General features: G+C 50.3%; 1 protein-coding gene across 10 annotated transcripts in view; it reads right to left on the minus strand.

Moving 5' to 3' along the window:
* Positions 1-22070, minus strand: part of PHACTR3 (phosphatase and actin regulator 3) — a 414253-nt gene that overhangs the window by 144760 nt on the left and 247423 nt on the right. The window contains exon 1 of one of the 10 annotated variants that reach the window (XM_082361025.1): positions 9232-9580. The exons of the other annotated variants lie outside the window; for them this stretch is intronic. The gene's annotated coding sequence lies outside the window, so the exon portion shown is untranslated. Of the gene's footprint in view, positions 1-9231; positions 9581-22070 lie in introns of those variants that run through there. 10 annotated transcript variants of the gene reach the window in all.

Genomic DNA, 22070 nt, shown 5'->3' on the forward strand with positions numbered 1-22070 from the left:
AGACCAGGGCTCGAACCCGTGTCCCCTGCATTGGCAGGCAGACTCTCAACCACTGCGCCACCAGGGAAGCCCTACTCCACATTTTAAATCTATTACAAAATATCATCATCATCATCATCATCATCATCATCAAATCAGCCCCATTCACATAGCAGTTACCATGTGCCAGACACTGACACTGTTCCAGACCTTTAAATATAACTAACTCATTTAATCTTCCCAACAACCCTTACGACAGGTACTACTATTACTCTCATTTTACAGATAAGGAGACTGGGGCGCCGAGGGATGAAATGAAGTTGGCCGAGGTCACTGGGCTAATGAGTAGTAGGAGTCAGCATCACATGACCTCCAGACCACGATCCTGACCCCGTTACTCATCCCCTTTCAGTCTCACTCACAGCACGACGCTGCACCTACGAACCTGACACCTTGCACGGCACGAGCTGGCATTCCTGCCCTTGAGGCTGGCACGTTATGCATTCAGAGGGAAAACACACAGGAAAAGTTAGGCATAGGACGCAGCCCACACCTCACGCCGTGTGAATGATACAGCCCCTCGCACCATGGTTCAACAGTCCGTGTGTTCCTTCCTTCATTCAGCCAACACATAACCCCGAGGGACCCTATGGGGCCTTCTCGGGACAGATCCCTCCCCCCTATCCTCTGCTTTAGCTCCTCTCTGAAGCACCCAGATAACAGTATCTGATGCACGTTTCCTGGGTTGTTTGTCAGGTGCTAAAACCACCACCAAATGGAAGAAATTAACTACTTGATGATCTGGAGCACATAGCCCCCAGACCTCCTGGCACCCGAGGATAATGTTAACCCCTGCGACACCGCCCTGTAACCTCACCATCGACCAATCAGAGAATTGTGCACGAGCTGATCACACACCCTGGGACCCCCTCCTTCACCTGGCCTTTAAACATGCTTTGATGAAAGCCACTGGGGAGTTCGGGCTTTTTGAGCACTAGCTGCCCTGAACTCCTTGCTTGGTGCCTGCAATAAATGCTGCGCTTTCCTTCACCCCAACCCAGTGTCAGTGGATTGGCTTTACTGCGCGTGGGCAAGAGGACCTGAGTTTGGTTTGGTAACAAACAGACAGTCACTGGTGGCCTCCCTCCAAACAGCGGGGGAAACTACAGGCAAGGTCCCCACCCTTGTGACGGGCACATCCTGGTTGGCGCAAACAGAACTCATCAGCAGTCAAAAGCATCCCATGGAATGTGGGTGGGGGAACCTACCTTAAATGGGATGCTTAGAGGGGAGGCGACATTTAACCCGAGACCCCCAAAATAACACGGACAAGACAGGGAAATGGGATGGTTAGAGGGGAGGCGACATTTAACCCGAGACCCCCAAAATAACACGGACAAGACAGGGGACAGTGTCCTTAGTGAAGGGACAGGAGGAGCAACCATGGGAAATAATCTGACAAATTCAAGGAACGTGAAAAAAGGCGAACGGGTGGTGTGTATAATCCATGCCACTCTCTCACTTCGTCCCAGCTTACTTCCCCCTCCCCGCGTCCTCAAGTCCATTCTCTACGTCTGCATCTTTATTCCTGTCCGGTCCCTAGGTTCATCAGAACCATTTTTTTTTTAGATTCCATATATATGTGTTAGCATACGGTGTTTGTTTTTCTCTTTCTGACTTACTTCACTCTGTATGACAGACTCTAGGTCCATCCACCTCACTACAAATAACTCAATTTCGTTTCTTTTTATGGCTGAGTAATATTCCATTGTATATATGTGTCACATCTTCAGCTCAGTGCTTTGTGACCACCTAGAGGGATGGGATAGGGACGGGGGGGGTGGGTAGGGAGACGCAAGAGGGAGGGGATATGGGGATATACGCTCAGCCTTTCACCCTTGACTTGTCCATCCTCAGAACAACCTATGAGGTGGGTACTTTCAGCACCACCTGTTTACAGAGGAGGAAACTAAGAAAGGAAGCCACAAAGCAAGCACGCAGGGAGCCAGGTCCAAACCCAGGTGGTCCGAGGCTCCCGACCATGACCACACAGCCGCCACTCCCCGGGATGCAGGATGTGGTGACCGAGGGAGGCGTGTCTCAGAGGCCATGGTTGGGGGGTTGGGTTTTATCCAAGGGCAATGGGAAGCAGGGCTGGGACAAGATCTTTCTGCACTTTGAGAGCCTCCCGGGCTCTCCCAGAGGTGAGGATGGAGCAGGGAGACCACCAGAAGCCACATGAGAGGGGGTGGGCGCAGGACGGTGGCAGAGGGGCCACCAAGGGGACTGAGGTGGAGGTGGCGGGTCAAGATTTCATACAACAGGGGTCCTGGCCGCACAGGCAGGATTTGGAGAGCTGGGGGGAGCAATGAGGACGTACCAGCCGAGGCGTGGCGGCTGGACATGGGGGCCAAGCTGGGTTCGGTGGCCTTGCGTCGGGCAGCTGGCTTCAGCGGCAGATACTTTCACCCACCCACCCATCCACCCATTCAATATTTCAGAGCCCGACTGGGGCTGGGCATGATGTGACAGCAGGTCAGCAGGTGCTACGCTCCAGATGTTCCCCACCCAGGGAAGGAGTCCTGCGGGAGAGGTCGCAGAGGCAAAACTGTACACACGCACAACAGGAAGGACCTCAGAGGTCCAAAAGCCCTTCCATCGCCTGATTCTGCTTATGTACTTCCCATGACGGTGAACTCCTTTCTCACCATCAGCCAAAGGGAGGACCACAGATAACACAGACAGCCCCCATCTCCAGGCACAGAATACTGGGCCCCCTGTGCCTGCCCCCAGACTACGCGTAACGAGAAGCTTCTGCAAGTGCCCTCAGCACAAAGGCCAGCTCCAGACCAGGACAGCCTGAGGCACAATCTGTGATGCAGGCACCCGGCCCATGTGTGCTCTGCTGCTCTCTGCTGCTTCATTTTGAAGCAGAAAAGGTCAACCATGGCATTGGAGGAAAGGCAGCAATGTGAAAAAGAGACCACAAGAAACAGGAAAAAGCAACACCCCAGAGGAAAGAGATGAGTCAGGAAGCGGATGATTTAATTTAAAAACAGAATCTCCAATGAGAATTCTCAGAGCGGAAGCGCGTGCTCAGAGGGAATTGAAAGCTGTCTGCTGTAGCCTCCCTGTAGGTCCCAGTGCCACCCTCTGGAACCAGGAGGGACAAATCCCCCCCTTTCTTTCCAGGGTTGCTATCCCTTCAGTCTGTTCTAGAATAAACAGCCACAGTCCCTCTCAGTGTTCTTGCAAATTCCAGTTTGCCAAAGTCCTCCAGAAAACACAGCATCTCAAAGTGAACTCAACCTCAAGCAGAGGGTCAAGTTGGACCCTGAGCTCCATTACTGTATACATTCTCCATCTATCAGCTGCTCGCTCAGAAAGATCCAGGCACAGATACGAGGGTGATAAGGTGATTTTAGGGGGCTCATGGACCCAGCGCAAACTAACAGAAGTTAGTCCCTTTTCAATTCCCCTCTACTCTTCCAGAGAACAGTAGGAGAGAGTCTTAGTTTGGTACGAAGATGACTCTGATGCCCCCCCATCCTTGCAGATCTTGGTGTTTTAGCAAGTACAGAGGGTCTTCTGGGTCAGAGACCTTGGTGTGAGATCATGTCTAGTTTGAACTAAATGTTATTTTATAGTCATTGTTTTACTTTTATGGTTACCTTTTATTAAAAGCAAGTGGTTTTCCACTTGAAGTCGCAGCAAAAGATTTCCTTTTAAAACGAGTTTTAGGTAAAAATAAACAGACTTTCTTTTAATAGAAATTAAAAGAAAATATTCAGCCAAGTACCCTAAAGGTGGCAGACAAGTGAGTTGGGAGACGGCTCATCAGAGAACGTGCTGTATGTGTATCTGCCACATCCGCGATGCAGAGCCTTCAAGACGCACAGCTGCTGCCCAGCCCTTTACCGGATGCCAGGCTCAGGCCACCAGGTGCCATCTGCTGTGTCCACGTGGATGTCCCACTGACACCTCAAGCTCAACGTGGCCCAAATGAATTTCTCTCCCCCATAACCTGCTCTACCCAGGGCCGTCCCCTCCAAGGCCAGGAAGGGAATTCCATCCTCCTGATTCTCAGGACAAAAGCTGAGGGTCACCCTCAGCCCTCACTGTCCCTCCCTCGGCCGATCCCATCGGCTCCACCTTCTACCTGCGCCCGCCGCCCCTGCCGTGGTCAGTCACCGCCATCTCTGCCTGGATCGCAGCAGTGATCTCGGAACTGGCCTGACTCCCTGACCCTTGCCTGCCCTCACACAGTGGCCTGGGGGTCCCCGAAATCCTATGTCCGATCTCAAGTCTCTGGGTTTCAAACCCTCTGATGGCTCCTGGCACACTGGGCACAAAACCCGAAGTCCTGGCAGCCCCCTCCTACGACCTTGCCGGCTCTCTCCTACTGCTCCTGGACCCCCGGGGGGCTCCCACAGGGGGCCTCTGCCCTGACGGTTCCCGCCCCCCCGCCCCAGATATCCGATGGTTCATTTCCTCACTGCCCTCCGGTTCTGGCTCCAATGTCACCTCCTCAGTGATGCCCACCCTGATTCAAACACTCAGCTGTCTCCCGCCCACCGCATGTAGGCTCCCCTCCCCCTGCCCTCCCTCCCCTGCCCATTTCCCACAACACTTATTACCAGCGTGCGGGGCGATTCCCTACCGGTGATGGGTACTGGCTATTGCCGCCCCTCCCCCATCAGATGCAGGCTCCCAGGGACCAGCTAACATGCCTGCTCTGCTCACCGATGTCCCGACAGCCGGAACAGTGCCCACACTCTGGGGCAGTAGACATCGGTGTAGTTCAATGAAGAGGCTAGATTCCCACCCATGGCTACTCCCGGTGGGGCCTGGGCAGTGAGCTTTGTGAATCTAAGCTGGGGGCTTGAAGTTGAGCAACATGAAACTTCTTGTCGTCTCAGCCCCCCAAGAGGTCTGCTGAGATATATGTCTGACTCTTGGACTCTTGAGTACGTCGGTCACGTACTCGTTAATGCTTTTAACCAGTTAACCAGTACTTGGTTAATGCTTTTATCAATTCCATCGTCTACCCAGTTATTAACCATCAAGTTGTTAAGGCAAATACTGATGTCGCAGGACTTAGGATAGAGCCCTGTGGCATTCCTCTAGAGACCCGGGGGTCATCACTATTACAGTTATCAAAATGTCTTACCATTTTTTTGAACATACAGAAAAGTAGAAAAAATAGTAAAATGAACAATTATATATACACCACCGAGACTCCACAATTGTTAACATCTTGCTGCATTTCCTTCGTGTTGTGTGCGTGTCTGATCTCCACCCAGACAGCTACCTCATGGGAAAAATCACAAGTCAGCAAACTTTTTCTGCAACAGGCCAGACAGTAAATATTCTCAGCTGTGTGGGCCTACGGTCCCCGTATCAAGTACCCCTGTTTGGAAGCTCACACGAATTACTCGCTGGGAGACGCAGACCCGGCCAGTCTATCTCCAAGCCCCGAGGCTGAGCACCTTGTTACCCTCCCTGGAGGCAGTGAGTAGCCAGGCCTGAGGGGGGGCAGCAGAGCCCAGAAGGGACCAGAAGACTCCCCACCCTGCCCTGCTCTCCCCACCACACTAGTGGGGAAGAATGTGGGCTTGGGGGTCCATGGGCTCAAGATTGGGATGAGGGGCAACTTCCTTACACTTCAGAGCCTCAGTTTGCCCATCTGTCAAATGGCAGCAACGGTATGACCTGCCTTCCAGGCCCTAGTGAGGATGAGGGAGATGTGCAAAGAGCCAGCACGCGCTGTGTGCTCACCCATGGGAGCTGCTGGGAAGACACAGGTGAGCAGTTTTATTTCCCAGGGTGAAATTTAACAATTCTGGATTCCTACTGTGCTACTTACTCGGATCAGAAGCCGTGCGGGAAAAAGAAGGAAGGAAAACGGAGAGATGGGGAGCGGAGGAAGGAAGGAAAGGAGACAGTCCTAGGGCCTGGTGGCAGCGACTCCCGGGGCCCACGGTGGGCGCCTGATCCCACAAACACCTGCGCCGTGTTTCCCCCTCGATGTGAGAGCCCTGAGCCTTGACTCCGGGCCACCCTTTCGTTCCGGGAGAAGAGCTCTCCAGCTGGTACTAATTCCACCCACCTCTTTGTCCCCAGTCAGGTTCTAGGAGCTTCTCCCCGCAGTGTCACAGGCCCTGAGCTTATGGAATTCTTCTGTTAACAACACAGGGGCGCAACTTCAGTAGGGAGCTTATATGTCAGGGAAGAACTGACACATCTTTAAGCCAAGCTCCAGGAAGGAACTTTATACCAGTGCCAGTAAGACAGCCCGAAAGAGACATGAACCAGGGGCATGATCGTGTCCCAGGGACTAACTGTAACAGCGAAGGAGCTGCATGTGTGTCCACGCACGTGCCCCACACACCCAGAGCAACTTAGCTCTAAACACCCATCATGAGGCACACACGAAAAAGACAAGATGAGCCCTCAGCCCTATTACTGTTCCTAACGTGTTAATATGATTTTTGAACTTGCAGAAAAGTGTTAAGACTATATAATGAACACCCCCAGGTTCAGCAATTGTTAATATTTTGCTCTATGTGTTCCATATATTTACTCACACATACTTCTCTTACAGACCGTGGGCACTGTTGAACCGTCTCAAAGTAAGTGGTCTAAAATTGTGACACTTCACTTCTAAACAGTTCAGGCTTATCCCCCTGAAGTAACGTCACATCTAACCAACTAATTCCCTGGATCATCTAATACTCAGCCCTTTTGTGAAATAAAGATTTTCTGTAAACTTTCATTTCTTTTCCGATCAAGTTCATCTTCAACCACGTGGACAGGATACAAACCAATAGAAATCTCCTGCTCTGCTCTCTGAACATTTTCTAAATTGGCTCTAGAATTAGGCCTTTTCTCCCCACTCTAATTATTTACTGACCTTCACTGTGATTCTACATCAGTGATTCTAAGAGTGGCCCGGACCAGCAGCATCACCTGGGAATACACTAGAAATGCAAATTCTCACACCCACCCCAGACCTGCAGAATCAGAAACTCTGCAGGTGGGGCTGCAATGGCTGGTATGACAAGCCCTGCCCCCCCCTCCCCGGGGGATTCTGATGCAGGTTCTCAAACCCTGGACCACTGCTCTCTGCCCTCTGAGCCAACAGCTGGAAGAATACTCCCTCCCTCCCCTCCAGGTGCTCACGCCAGCCAGCAAGCCAGCCAGCTGGGAAATTAGCACAGAAATAAACGGTTAGATTTTATTTTGCATGTATCTTTTGAAGTTAATGGGTAATATCTTAACCTCCCACCTAAGTAACGACAATGCAATATGCTCAGGCAAAGATTATTTCTGCCCCACGAAAAACAGACTGCAGAACACAGTAAGCTCTGCAAGTAGACGGGATTCTGCTGTGACACGTCAAATTATGTCAAGAAGCAATGAAGAAAGGGAGCTAAAAATAGCACCACAAGGCTGAGCAGAAAGGGCTCTGGTTCATCAACCCCAGGACCAGAAAGAAAAACAGCCTCTGGCCACTGCTTAGGTCCCAGGAGGCCCTGGACAGGAAAAGCTGGCTGCTCTGTCCACATACCGTGTGCCCTCATGCCTACAGCTCCATGGGCACAAAGCGAAGGGCCCCGGGGGAGGCAGGAGCGAGCAGGTTGCTCCGAGGATGATACTGTACAGTCTAAAAATAGAATGTTCTGCACTTGCAAGGTATGAGCAGTCCCCCCACAAGGAAAGCTATTGCCTTATGTAACAACAATGTAATTAACAATCGCGTAAGTCACAGGCTGCGAGGTAATCATACTGACTCAGGGCTCAATTGCCTGGTAACCAAAGAGTTAACGCCAAAATAATAATAATAATAATAATAATAATACAGGGAAAAAGAAAGTCTCTATCTATTCCATGTGGACAGAGAACTACAGACTGCCAAGCTACCCATGGGTGTGGCTCTGGAGGGAAGGTCATTTATGGTAAAGAAACCGCATTTCCATAAGGGCTTCTTCTTTTAGCTCGCTTGGTAAAAGTTGTGAAATTAAACAGCAGCAAATTTGCAGCGTGTCTTACGGGGAATGTTTGCTTCTCAGAGAGTCACACCTAGGTGACAGCTGACATGATGGCTCTAGGACAACTGTTCCCTTCTCTCCTTAATCAAACAATACACCCTTGATGATTTCTGAATGAACTTCAAGCATAGTGTTTTTTAATGATTTGTTATGCTTAGGTTTTTGTAAGTGGTTACCATCATTATGAATCTGCATAAATCCGTAATTCATCCTCACAGTATAACATGCCAAGGACATCCCACAAAAGGACTGCTAACTTACCATCTTCGCTCCCCCCCTAAGAAAAAAAGCAAGCATTTCAGGGGAGGGGATTTGGCGTTCAGACAACTGCCGTCTCCTGAAGAAATTAGGATACAGATCACCATTTCCCTCTGAGGCCAAAAACTTGCAGCTTAGAAAGACAGCAGGGCACAATCGGGAACCAATTTTGCTTTCAAGAACTTCCCACGACCCATATTACCACTCAGAATTAGTTTCCCCATTTCCCTCTTTGGCCCCAACTTCGGATATCCAACCTCACTGGCAAACCATTTTTGAGAACCCCAAATCCAAAAACTATGCTAAATGCAAACTCACAGAAAAGCAAAATGTACGTTCCTCCCCACACCCCGCCTCCCAAGCAGGGATTCTGCGGTGGAGATTCCCGAAGTGTAATGCCTCCTGCTTGTGCAATCTTTTTCCCTGATGCTAAATGAAGGTTTAAACCTCCACTGTCGGAAACCTCTCCGACTTTGAATTTTGACAAAACCTGGCTTCAGAATAGGACCCCATGCAGTCAAAATGCACATCGACGACAATCTATTATTTCCTGGAAATCAGCTTACGAGCTGGAGGTGAAAAGGCATCCAGGTGGAATTTTTATTTTTAGCCCAGAAGTAATAGGTTAAAATAGCATTCCTGGGGAAACAAAAGACTCTTTTTCTGGTCTCTGTGGCTGAAGGGCAAGGCTGCTGGCTAATCCTGGCCTGACCCACCAGACACATAAAAACGACCCATCTGTGGGGAGAAGGGCACACCCATCTCTCACCCCAGACTCCCAGCCTGGCCATCTGACTCATGGCGGGGCGGGCCAGTCTTTCCCCCTCCGCTGACCCTGGTGCTGTTCACTTTTGCAAAGTCTCTGCCTTCTTGAGAGGCCTCCCCTACAAAAGACGCCTACACCCCTCCCTCCTTCGGAGGTGTCTGGGGGAATCCCACTTACCTTCTGGTCAAAGAATGGTTCTGAATTAAGGTCCTCATCCTCCCAGGGAACTCTGTCTCCCTGCAGGCGCCTGGATCCTGTCTCTCCAAACCTCCCTCGGAGGTAGTGACTGGCAAACAGCCCTGCGGCGCTCCGGACTAGCTCAGCTCCCTGAAAAAAGCTCCAGCCCAGAGCGGCTCTGCAACTGTCAGGATGCTCCTGTCTGCCTTTTGGGGCTGAACACCATTATTATCTGTAAACATTTTAAAATATAGACATTACAGGAGTGCAGGTGGGGATGGGGTGAGGAGAGCGGCCCAGGGCCTGCGGAATCAGCTCGTGGACCAAGCCCCCCCCCTGCTCTGCTCAGTGCCCACGATTTGTTCCCCAGCGCTGTCAGGACACTGCCAAGGCCAGCAGCTGGCCAGAGTCTGGCAGACGTCACCAGAACCAAAGCCCTAAGTCCCACATTCAAAACCCACTGCGCCAGCAACTTCTCCTGACCTCGGGCGGGGTCCATCCGTTAGAGGGGTGCTCTCCGCTACCCCCGCTGCTGCCACGCTGACCTTGGGGAGAGGGCACCTTGGCCCCGCACAGTCATGAGACGGCTGCTGCAGGCTTCGGTCAGGGAGGCTGCCCAGAGCCAAGCCTGGAGGGCCCACGGCAGGAGAATGGGACTCTGACCTCCAACCTCGGTCAAAAGGTGCTGAAGGCAGGGACCCTCACTGCACCTTCTATTCCAGGCCCGGATGGGCTCAGCTGAAGGCCCAACACCTGTCCCATCTCTACCTGTATGGCGGGCTTGGGGGTGACCGCCCAGGGAGGAGGGGCCCAGAGCAGGGTTTCTCAGCCTCAGCACTGTTGACATCGGGGGCCCATACCGTGCATCGTAGGATGTTCGGCAGCGACCCGATCTCTCCCCATGAGATGCCAGAAGCCCCCAGCCCCAATTCTGACGACCAAAGTGTCTCCAGACATTGCGATGTCCCCTGGAGGGGGAAGAACTGTCCCTGGTTGGGATTTCTAATCTAGAGAAAGGCAGCCTGGGTCTGAATCCTGCTCTCACCACCTTATGACGGCGTCAACTTGGGAAAGCAACGACTCCTCTAAGCTGCAGTGTTCTCACCGGCAAAGGGGGTAACCAGGCTGTCAAGCGCTTGGGCAGGGCCAGGAGCTCATTAGTGAAGGTCTTGCTATTGAGTCAGTTTCACTGCACACCCAGAGGGGCCCAGATCCTTCCTGCTGATGGAGATAAACCCAGGTGTTGGGGGCTGGACGCTGGAGCAAGGCTGACCCAGGCCTGAGTTGTGTGTCCAGCACATTGCAGCCAGGGCTTCACGCCCCACTGTGTACCTCCGTGTCCCCAAGTGTACAGCGTGGATCCCCCACCCCGGGGCTGGTGTGAGATGAGGTAAGCAAAGTGCTTATCATACAGTAAAGGCTCCAACCAAGAGCTGGGGGGCGGGGGCGGGGAGGAGGGGGGCAATCCCAAGAGCAGGGCTCAGAGGAGAGTCAGGCCCCCTCACACAGCCCTGGAGTACGCACACAAACGCGGAATATTTTTCGGGAGTTATCCACATTTGGGGTCTCTCTGGAAACCTCTAATTCCAGCAGCCACGGATAGGTTGCTTCTGCCTTTCAGAAAAGAGGCCTTGCCCCGCTACCTCTCTGCTATCCCGCCGGGGAGGGGCCAGCCCGATGTGCTTACAGCTGAAGTGGGCAGCCAATTTCTGCCCCTTTTCAGGGTCAGGAAAACTGAGGACTGGAATCTCGGCTGAAGGCAGAGGACGGAAACATAAACGGTTTACTCTCCCTCGACTCGCACGCAAAGTAGCTCTGCAGGCAGCGCCGGGCTGCCAGGCGGGGGGAATCGCCGGGCCCCCTTTGCCAGACCTGGTCTCACCCTCACTCATGATGGTCCTGAGGGCGGGCACTTCTATGATCCCTCTGTCTGGTGGGGAGACTGAGGCTCCAAGAGGTAGAATGAGCTCCCAAGGCCACGTGTTAGGAGGTAGCACAGAAGCCACTTCCGTCTGACCCGGGCCTGGGTGTGGCCCTCCGCAGCTCTGAGGTGCCAGCATCCAGGGTCCATGAGTCACTGTTCAGCTCAGGGACAGTCCCAAGGGAGCACCAGGCAAGGTCAGGTACAAGGCCTGCTCCCGGGAGCTCCCAACCCAGCTGAGCACCTGCCACACGCTGAGCCCCAGAACCCGGCTGTGAGCAGTGACCCAGGCCAAGTCACCGAGCCAGACGGGGTTAACAGCAGAAACGCCGCTTAGCATGGTGCCAGGCTCTCAGGAGGCATTCAGCACCCCTGGGACCAGCTCTCACGAGGACGACCCGTCATCACATTCCTCCCGTCTGTGCGCCAGGAGCCCACCACCGCCGGGTCTTCCAGGACCAGGTCTTACTGAATCCTCACAAGAGGCCGCGGAGGGAGGGATTCCATCCCCATTGTACAGATGGGGAAACTGAGACCCAAAGAGGCTCAGGTGGGAGGGAGACCCCAACCCGGAGGGAGACCGCAACCCAGTCTCAGGACACTCCTGCCACATGGCACATAAACCATGAGAAGATGACAGATGAGTTAGGATTATCCCAGAAGGATGCTCCGAAAGCTCCAAGCTTATTCAAATCCACAAACCATATTGATTCAGACGCTGGGGAGAAACCAGTGAAACGAGGTGCGCTCCTGTCCCCGGACACCTCACAATTCTCTGGGACAGACCACGCGATCCACCGGCAACTCCCCTGGGCTCTGCCTTCAGGATCTCTCTCAATTCCATCCCCTCCTCGCCACCCCCATCAACACCAGCCTAGACTAAGCCACGCCCATCTCTCCCCTGGAAGCCCATCCACTGTCTCCCCGCTTCCCTGTGAGCCGCCCTGGGGTCCATCCACCAAAGGTCAGACGCAGCGGACTTCCCGAATCCTCCTGGAGAGTGTGGGTCGGGGTGGGTCTACCCGCCTCGTGGATGAGCAATGGGGATGTGAGGGCAGAGGGAGAGGCCGGGAGCTGCACGGCCGGGAGCTGCACAGCTGGTCATCCTCACGTCCCGTGTGCCGAGCACGGGCCGAGTCCTGTTTAATCTCACATCCCAGAAGGGTGCGGTATCACTCGCCCTGATGTCCAGGTGGGGAAACTGAGGCTCAGAGCGGGCACGTGACGAGCCTGAGGTCACGGTTAGCTCGCAGCAGGGCGCTATACGACTACTGCCTTCCCGGGACGACCGGGACCTGCACACAGGTTACCTCCTTTACAGCCCCACGTGTCCACAAGGGACGGGCCTTCCTATCATCCCTGAACTAGAGATGGGAAACCGAGGCTCAGAGAGGCAATGGGCCGAGGCCCGCAGTGATGAAGCAGGGCTGGGGGAGCAGGTGCTGTGGCTCTAGCACAGGGCTTCTCTGCCCCGGCACTGCAGACGCTGCGGCCCAGCCTTTCTCTGCCGTGGGGGATGCCCCGTGCACCGCGGGATGTCTGGCGGCATCGCTGGTCTCTACCCTCTAGAGGCCAACAGAACTTCCTCCCGGTTGTGTCAACCAAAATGTCTGCAGACATTGCCAAAACCACCCCCGGTGGAGAACCGCTGCCCTGGATGGAAGAACACAGGGACATCTGGACGTGGGTTGTACGGCTTTTGCCTCTAACTAGGGGTCCGGGACTTATTTTCCATGGAAAATGCATAATAACAGGAGCATTGCTGGCCCCTTAAACAACATCCCTTCTCTTTGTCCACGCGGCACAGACACTACACCGTGGGCACTGCCCTGGCAACGGCAGCCAATGACGTCTGCCTGACCCCGCCCCAGCACGCGGTCACTCGTGAGAGCTGTGGTCACAGCTGCAGGCATCTAGGCTTCCCTGCGGCGGAATTTCCGGAAGCATTTCTAGCTGGGGTCTGATGGACCACATTTCAGAATGAAGGACACACACTTTATGCCCACGGCTGTTACCGAGAGGCCAGGCTGGGGACACAGGTATGTGACGGTGGACCAGGTGTGAGCTCTGCATGCAGGGGGCGGGGGCTTTGACACACTGGACAGGGTGCGTCTTGCCCAAAGTGGGCGGTCACCACTTGGCCATCTGTTCTTCCATTTTTTGCAAACTGAGAACACCTCCAAGCATGGCTTTAGGCCATGGAAACGGAGCAGTGAACAAAATGGAGGGACAACCTTGTCCCCGTGAGAGGCTCATTGTGGCAGCTCAGCGTTGCCTGAAGCTCTGAGGTTTTCAAGCCATGCCAGAAGTCCAGATGTTGGTGTGAAATCCCCCAACTGTTAAATGCTCGTTCAATTATACACACACACACACACACACACACACACTGTTCAACCCAAACCAACCACATCTACAGGCTAAACTTGGCCCCTGGGCTGCCTGTTTGGACCTTGGGTTTCTATCCTTGCTTTCCGCCAGATTCAGAGAAAAGCAGGGCTGGGCCACCTCCCTGGGTTGCCTCTAGACTCTGTGCCTTCCAACCAGGCTTAAGAGAGAAAGGAGAAGGCATCACAGCTTAGGGGGAACTGTGACTTACTTTTGACCTTCCCTGGCGAGGAGGGGGAGAGCACACTGAGTGCTCTGCCTGCAGCCCTAGGGGGCAGAGACAGCCTTTGTCCCCATTTTACAGATGTGGGAAGTGAAGCTCAGAGAGTTCCAGCCACCGGGCTGAGCTCACACAGCGAGCCAATGAGAGAGGCAGAACTTGAAGACACGTGTCTTCTAACAAAGCTTAAGCTTCAGTTGCTCAGCTGAACTGTCCATCTCTCTTGGTACGTCGTTTCCTGAGTTGCCCACCAGGAAGGAGCTTACTTTGGGAGAACCTGGTCTGATATGGAAGAAGGATCCTCCATGGAGAGAGAGGATGTATGTCTCTGATGGGGGACAGCTTTGTATTCCCTGAGAACAAATCAAAACGGCCACTGAGCAAGGGGCTGTACCACCTCCACAAAACGAACAAGCCCCACCAGGACTTAGGAAAGAGCCTGACATTCCCAGCACACACTTGTGGCCAGCTCAGCAGAACCCACTGGTTATTTCCAGCCAGTAATTAAGCAGATGATCCCGACTCTGAAGCAAGAGCAGGGTCTAAATGATTCATGCAAAGCTCACTTTCCCAAGACGCGCTCTCGGTCAGACTTACAGGGAATCCGCTGCTGAGAGGGTGAAGTCTGCACAGCTGCTTGGCAGGGAGGCCAACTCTGTGCCCACATCTCCTTTGGTCTATGAGACTGAACCCCAGAGACAGGTGGCCTGCTGAGTCAACATGAGATTGGGATGCTACCTGGACCTTCAGGACAGATGGGAAGGTGAGAGATTCACTGTATTTGACTGGGCACTTAGCGCTTCCAGGCTCTCTCCTCATCCCCAGCTGATCTTCTATCTCATTTTCCACCCCTCAAGGGGACGTGGTGAAACCAAACACCTTTGTGTATTGCTAGGAGCGCTGTAAATCAGCACAACCCTCCAGAGTGGCAATTCTGCATCATTTTTCAAGAGGCACAGAACATTGAACTTCTTCATGTCTCAGAATCTATCCTGAAGAAAGAACCCTAAATACAGAGAACACCACATGCACGAAGGCTCTGCTGCTTTATTAGCAATCAGGCTGAAAATTTTGAAGCAAATTATCCAACAGAAGGAGGACCATTTAAGTAAATTTCACTAAAGTGGGTATTCCATTGAAACACTGCTTATGCCTGCAATTTTGGAAACTAAACTTCAATTTGGACTACTTGAAATAAATCCTTATATTTGATGACAAAAGAAAAGAAAACAAAGTGAACCAGGTGCAAAGTAAGCGTGTTATACTCTCAGGGTAGGAGGTAAGAGCAAGCACATTAGGCAGGTGTGAGGGTTGAGAACATCTGAAGTGGCCAGGAGAAGCCTCGGTCCAGGCTATAATGGTTAACAGAAGGACATTCACTGTCCTCTGATGAATCAGGGCAGAAGGTTTCACAGGGGAGGTCAGATTCTGGGAGCTGACTTGTGAAAGATGGCATCCTGGCATCCAGATGGTTGGCAGAAGATGTTTGGTGCTTCCAGTAAGTGATGCACATGAGACCTGAATTAAGGTCTTAACAAGTTTGTGAGACTGGGATATACAAGAAGATGGGCAAGCAGCCCTTTGGCCTTGGCCAAGGCTGGGGAAACGGTTAAGGCACGGTCGTGATTTCTGCCATCAATGAGGAGCCAGAATCCTGGGACCAGGAGAGAGATGTCTGAAGGTTGGGCATGGGGGCTATAGGTCAAGGCTGAGATCCAATGGAGAGTGAGACCATGCCTGGTTCTGAGATCCAGGCTGGGTCAGCGAGGAAACTGTGCCAGGAAAGGGCTATGGGACAAGAAGGAGGGGGGCTGGGGTACAGCATCACGTGGAGGTTGAGGGCAGACACGCTGTATAGAGTGCTGGCTGCTTGATTTAGTTCTGGAAGAAGAGCCATTCTAAGGGTACGGCAACGAAGCTGGGCAACCGAAGGAAAACTGAAGAAAGGAACTGACAAGTGATCTCTCTCTCTCTCAAAACGCAAAGTTCTTTAGCATCACTCCTTCTGTGGATTTTTCACTTCTTGCCTTCTTTTTATGAGGGAAGCTTACTGTTTTCCTTACCCATCTGCTTATTATTTATCCATCAACCGCCATTTCCCCAGGTTCCTAAATAAAGTATTTCCTTAATAAAAAAGAATCTACAATGAAGTGGGATTTTTCTCACCTGAGTGTTTAGGAAAGGAAGAATCACAAGCATTTGTCAATAATTCACGCTCAAGAGGAACGTGGATGTCTCACCAAGCATCGCGTAATCGCGGACACGCTCCAGCTGATGGATTTGGTGAATATAAAATAGAATCCTTATGCGGAATTCCTCCATTAAAAGTAAAAACGAAACAAAACCCAGACTGGTTCCGTGTCGAGCACTTTCAAGCATTACATGATTCTTTCCATGACCCTGTTCGTAAGTGTTTTCAACTCTGTTGTACAAAGGAAGCAACCTGAGAAGCTCAGAGGCCTCCCCGAGGCCACACAGCTGGGAAGTGGCCAAGCTGGTCAGTGTCGAGAGCCCGGGACAGCTGGGCCCTCCCACCGCCGACGCTGAACCTGGCACCGTGTGAGGCCTCAGGGGTCCCCACGCTACGAAGGCCCTCACAACCTTTACTAAGTTGAGCCGGCAATCTACGCATCAGCTTTACAGAACAGCTTTCGCTAAGTAAGGATGAACTGAAAGGTTTTCAGTCTCACTCACGTGAAAAAGAAGAAAAGGTTAAGGTGAGGCGCTTGAGGCTGCCACCAGGTCCGGTCTCACCACCCGCACACCCATGATCTCGTGTCCCCGAATCAGTGGTCCTGATGTCTTTATGCTGCTGTCTGTCCCACCCAGCTACTCAAGCAGGAAGTCTGGAGCCGTCCTTGACTCCTCCTCCCTCCCTGTAGTGGGTTCAGGGGTGTCCCCTTCAAATTCACGTCTACCCAGAACCTCAGAATGAGACCTTATTTAGATGTAGGGTCTTTGCGGATGTAATTAGTTAATTAAAATGAGATCCCCCTGGTGGGTCCTAAATCCAATGACCGGTGTCCTTAAAAAAGGAGGCAAGGACGCAGGGAGAAGCCATGTGAAGACGGAGGCAGAGAGTCGTGATGGAGCCACAAGCCAGGGACGCCAGGAGCCCCAGGAGCTGGAAGAGGCAGGAAGGACCCTCCCCCAGAGCCTGCAGAGGGAGCACGGCCCTGCCCACACCTTGATTTCAGACTTCTGGCCTCCTGGAGTGTGAGACAAATACATTTCCGTTGTTTTAAGCTCCCCAGTTTGTGCTTGTTGTTGAGGAAACGCGTAGGCTCTCCTTCACCCACCCTGTTAACTCCACCATCAAGTCACATGAAGTTTACTCTTAAATTACTCAGAGTTACTCCAGGTCCCTCCACCCCACTCCCTACCTCCAGCCCAGGACCAGGGCCCCAGAGCCTCCTGCCTGGGTGTCTGCAAAGAAGCCCCCCTTCCCTCCACCAGCTGCACCCTCCAGCCCCTTCTGCACCAGGGGGATCTCTTGAAAATGCAGATCTAATCAGCTCACTCCTCTACTTCACATCCTTCTACTTCTTCTCCCTCATTTTTAGGAAAAAGTCCAGATTGCTTCACGTAGCTATGAAGCCCCATGATGTGGTCTCACCTACTTCTCCACGTCATCTCACCTTCCTGCCCTCAGACACACTGGCCTTTGCCTTCGTGGAAACACACTGCCGGCTCCCGCTGGGGACCCTTGCACACCGGGTCCTCTCTACCTGAATACTCTCCGCCTGCCCCTTCTCTCCCTCCTCATCTAGGAATGTTACTCCTCCTGGGGGTCTCAGGGTATAGGCGGCTTCCTTGGGGGAAACCACCTCCGCCCCTGCCCCCACCCCGGCTCGGTCAAGGCTCCCTGCCAAGTGCCCACCAGATCCTGGCTTCTGCACACACTTCCATCTGTCATTTCTTGTTCTGTGCCCATCTCTCCCTCTAGACTATGATCCCCCTGTGGGCAGAACTATTTCCTGGTTACCCCCATAACCCCAGGGTCTTGCACGGAGCCTGGCACATAGTAGGTCCCCAACAGATGGAGGTAAGTGCATGAATGAATGAATGGTCCACAGATGCACCTGGAAAGTCCCTGGAGTTCCAGGTTTACGTCTCCACATGATCTCCTAGCAGCACTGATTTCCTTTCGTGGGTTCACGAGAAACGGATCCAACCCAAAGACATCCAACTGGAAGGCAATGGGTCCACAGCAAGCAGGACTGTTGCCAGCAGTCACCTTGTGAACTAGTAAAGCCAGGGCAGATTTGGTTTTCTGCACCATCTAACTGCCAAGGCCAGTCGTACATACAGGTCAGATTTCCATCTGATTAGACATCCTGAGAACTCCCACTGAGAGGCAGGTCTGTCACTGCGTGGCCAGCCTGACGTCCGAGGGAGCTGAGGCCACAAGCATGTAGGAAATTACATGTATTGGCATCTTTGGCCACAGAAAGAGTGCCCTATGGGAGGCCAAGCTGGAACAGTTTCCAACACGGTTAAGAAGATTGGACCAAATGTATTCACGGACACATGTTGCAGTCATGGTGGTCAAAGAACCAAGTCCTAAAATGAGGATCCTGGCAATTACCCATGGAGCATTATGATAGAAACGACCCCTTGGATTTGTCCCTACTACAGGGAATAACTTTGGAATCACACACCTCACAACATAGCAATATAAGAACAGCCCAGTTGGAAATGACCACTTTCTCTGGCTGAAACTTCCTTAAATCAGAGTAAAGTCATGGTACTTGGGTGAGCTCGTCTGCCAATTATGCCTTTAGCCCAATTTTCCTCTCACTATCAGGTAATAAGAAGCTTTGTAAATTTGGACAAGCCATTGTCTGCTTTAAAATTCTGAAATTTGACATTAGAAAAATGAGAAACCACAGCATGAAGAGATCCGGTCAAACAGACATTCAGGCAGCCCCATTCTCTTCCTCATCCATCAGAATTTTGAAAAAGTAAAGGATATAAGTAAGGGCAAACAGAAAATATTTTCCAGAAGTGAAGTGATTTCCTTCACTGGTCTCCTGATTTCCCTTTTCTATAATTTTCACAGACAAAGGCAATGACTACCGTAGAATTTCCCTGTTTTTAAAAAAAATTGACTAAATTAGAGATGTTTCATAAAACAACTCACTTTCTGGCTCTCCAAGAAAACGCTGTCCTTACTGTGAATATGCAGTGCTTCCATATGACTAACATTTGTATGAAATCCAGAGTATGGAAATGGAGTGATAGAAAATATTATTTAAGGAGTTTGCCAGCTGACTGCTCTCACCCCTGAGAGAGTGGTGAGGGGAGAACAGGAGGAGAAGGAACATGCTGACAGTTGAATGAATCTCTGACGGCCAGATGACAGATTAGAGGGTGGAGTAGCTCCAGCCACAGAGTGAGTTTGTATCCGTGGGCTCCTCTTTCCCACAGGTGAATTGAGAAGACTGAAAGACCCCAAGATAGGGAGTGTCTTCCCCAAGTGAAAGACAGCAGCCCTTTGAAAGTGGGGGGCCAAGGGGGAAACTCAAGAGAAATCCATCCTGGAAACTCCAGGCTTTCAGCTCCTGAGGTCTAGCGTGCAGGGGAGAGTTGGAGGAAACCCCTTCAAGGCATCACAGACCTTCACTGAGTGTTAGACAACTGCCCTCCCAAGTTTGGGAGCAGGGCAACAGATCAGAGAGAGCTCTCCAGTGGGGCCAGAGAGCAACAGTAGGTCTCTGTGGCCCCTACGTCTGCCAGCCGGGCTATAACACAGAGAAAGAACTCTCAAGGTTCAGAAAGCTGGGACCTCAGATGTAAAACAGAAAGAAACCTCTCAGTGCTCAGAGCCCAAGCCATGTGGAGGGAAAGTCCTGACTCTCCTTCCAAAGCACTTGAAGCCTGTAGTGAACTGTATCAAACCAAACCTACAAAAAAAGTCCAGACTCAGCTCAACCATGGACAAGATTGACTCAGTGCTCCACCTCTGATAGCCTGAAAGAAGAGGAATATACTGTTATTTGATACAAAATGTCTTACATGTGGTAAAAAGTAAGATGTGTGAAGAGGCAATAAAATTTGATCCATGATCAAGGGAGGAGACAGACAAGAGGAGAAGACCTAGCCAGTCTCCAAATATAAATTCCTCTTAATTTCAGTAGTCTAGCTATTGAAACTAACAGATAGGGACTTTAAAGTAACAATGATAAAAATTCTAAAGAATGGCATGTAAAAGGTAGATAACATGTCTGAAGAGATGGAGAATTGAAACACATAGAAACTAAAAGAATGATCCTAATAGAAATGCTACAGTGGAGAATACAATATCAGAAATGAAGAATTCATTATATGGGCTTAATGACAGACTAGGCAGAGCAATGGAAATGATCAGTGAACTTGAAGACAGGTATAAGAGGCCAGTAGCTCCACAATAGCAACAAGCTAAATTGTAGATCAGCTATTTTATCAGAGAAAGAGAGAGCTAAGAATAGCCCTCTTGGCCAAAGATTGGCTCTTTGGCAAAAGGGTACAAATATAATTGGATCAGACTGTAGAGGAACTTAAGCCCTTGAGTATTGTTGGAAATAATAGAGCAATCAGTTGGCAGTTAGTGGAGACTAACAGCTTCGTGTGATACCAACAGAAGTCAACAGCTTAAAAGAAAAATTAGGAAAAGAAACCCTCAGAGAGAGACCTACTAAAAGTACCATCATCTCAGAGTGACTGTGCACACCTCCGAGGACGCATCCTCTGAGAAGCAACACCAAGGACTCCACATTGGCGGGGGGGGGGGGGGGGGGTTTAAACAAAAAAATAGCCTATCTAAGTCACAAAACATATAAATAAGCAAACAAGCCTGAGAGAAGGGAAAATCAGTATCCAGTGTTGCTAAAATATATTATCTAAAACACCCACTGGGGGAAAAAAGTTATAAAGTGTGTAAACAAACAGGAAAATGTGACCAGTACATAAGGAAAAAAGCAAACAACTGAAACAGCCTATGAAAGGACCCAGATGTCAGACTTAACAGACAAAGACTTCAAAGCAGCTATTATAAATATGTTCAAAGACTAAAGAAAACTATTCTTAGAGAGGAAATGGGAGGTCTAACAGCAATGTCTTATCAAAGAGAGATTAGCAATAGAGAGAAGTTATTTAAAAGAATCAAGTGGAAATTTGGAATAGAAAATTACAATAACTAAAACGAAAAATTTACTAGAGGAGATCAATAGTAGCTTAAACTTGCAGAAAAAAAAGAAATATCAAACTTGAAAGTGGAGAATATTCAATCTGAAAAATAAAGATAAAAAAGTAAAGAAAAAGAACAAAGGAAAATAAACAAAGTCTCAGAAAATTTGGGGTCACCATTAAGTGCACCAACATATGCATGACAGGAGTACCAGAATGAGAGGAGAGTGAGAGAGGAGCAGGAAAAAATGCTGGAAGAAATAATGGCTGAAACTTCTCAAATGTGATTTTTAAAAAATTAATCCAAGAAGCTAAAAAAAGTCTAAAGAAGATAAATTCAAAGAGATCCACATCCAGATACAATGTTGAAAGATAAAAACAAAGAGAAAATCTTGAAAGTAGCAAGAGAAAACCAAGTAGTGATGAACAAGGGGACCCAAGATTAACAGCTGACTTCTCATCAGCAACAATGGAAGCCAGAAGGCGGTGGGATGACATATTCAAACTGAGGAAAGAGGAAAAAGCTGTCAACCAAGAATCTCATATCCAGCAAAACTATCTTTTAAAAACGAAGGTGAATTAAAGATATTCCTATATAAATAAAACATAGGATTCATTGCTAGCATACCTGCCTTATAAGAAATGCCAGGAAAATTTTTCAGGCTGAAAGCAAGTGACACCAGACAGTAATTCAAATCAACATACATACAAAAACAAAGAACTCCAGCACAAGTGATTACATAATTATAAATGTATGTTTGCAATTATATATGACAGTATGAATGCATATCCTCCTGCTTTCTTTTGTTAACTGATTTAAAAACCAATTACATAACAATAACAATACACAGGAAGTGTGTGGGACAAAACTGTATTGGAGTAAGGAAATCACACCAGATGGTAACTTGAATCCTCAGTAACAAAGAAAGAGAACCATAAATGGTAAATAAGAAGGTTCATGTAACAAACATTATAAATATATACTTGCTATGCTTTATTCTCTTTGCTTTTTTAAAGACATAAATTCATATAAAGTAATAATTATAAAAATGTATCAGGGTTTGTAACATATATAGATGTAATATATGTAATCATTATAGCACAAAAAGAGAGGAGAAGAGAACTTTATAGGAGTAATGTTTCTAT

This window comes from Balaenoptera borealis (assembly GCF_965194805.1).
Source record: "Balaenoptera borealis genome assembly, chromosome: 16".
Classification (NCBI taxonomy): Eukaryota; Metazoa; Chordata; class Mammalia; order Artiodactyla; family Balaenopteridae; genus Balaenoptera; species Balaenoptera borealis.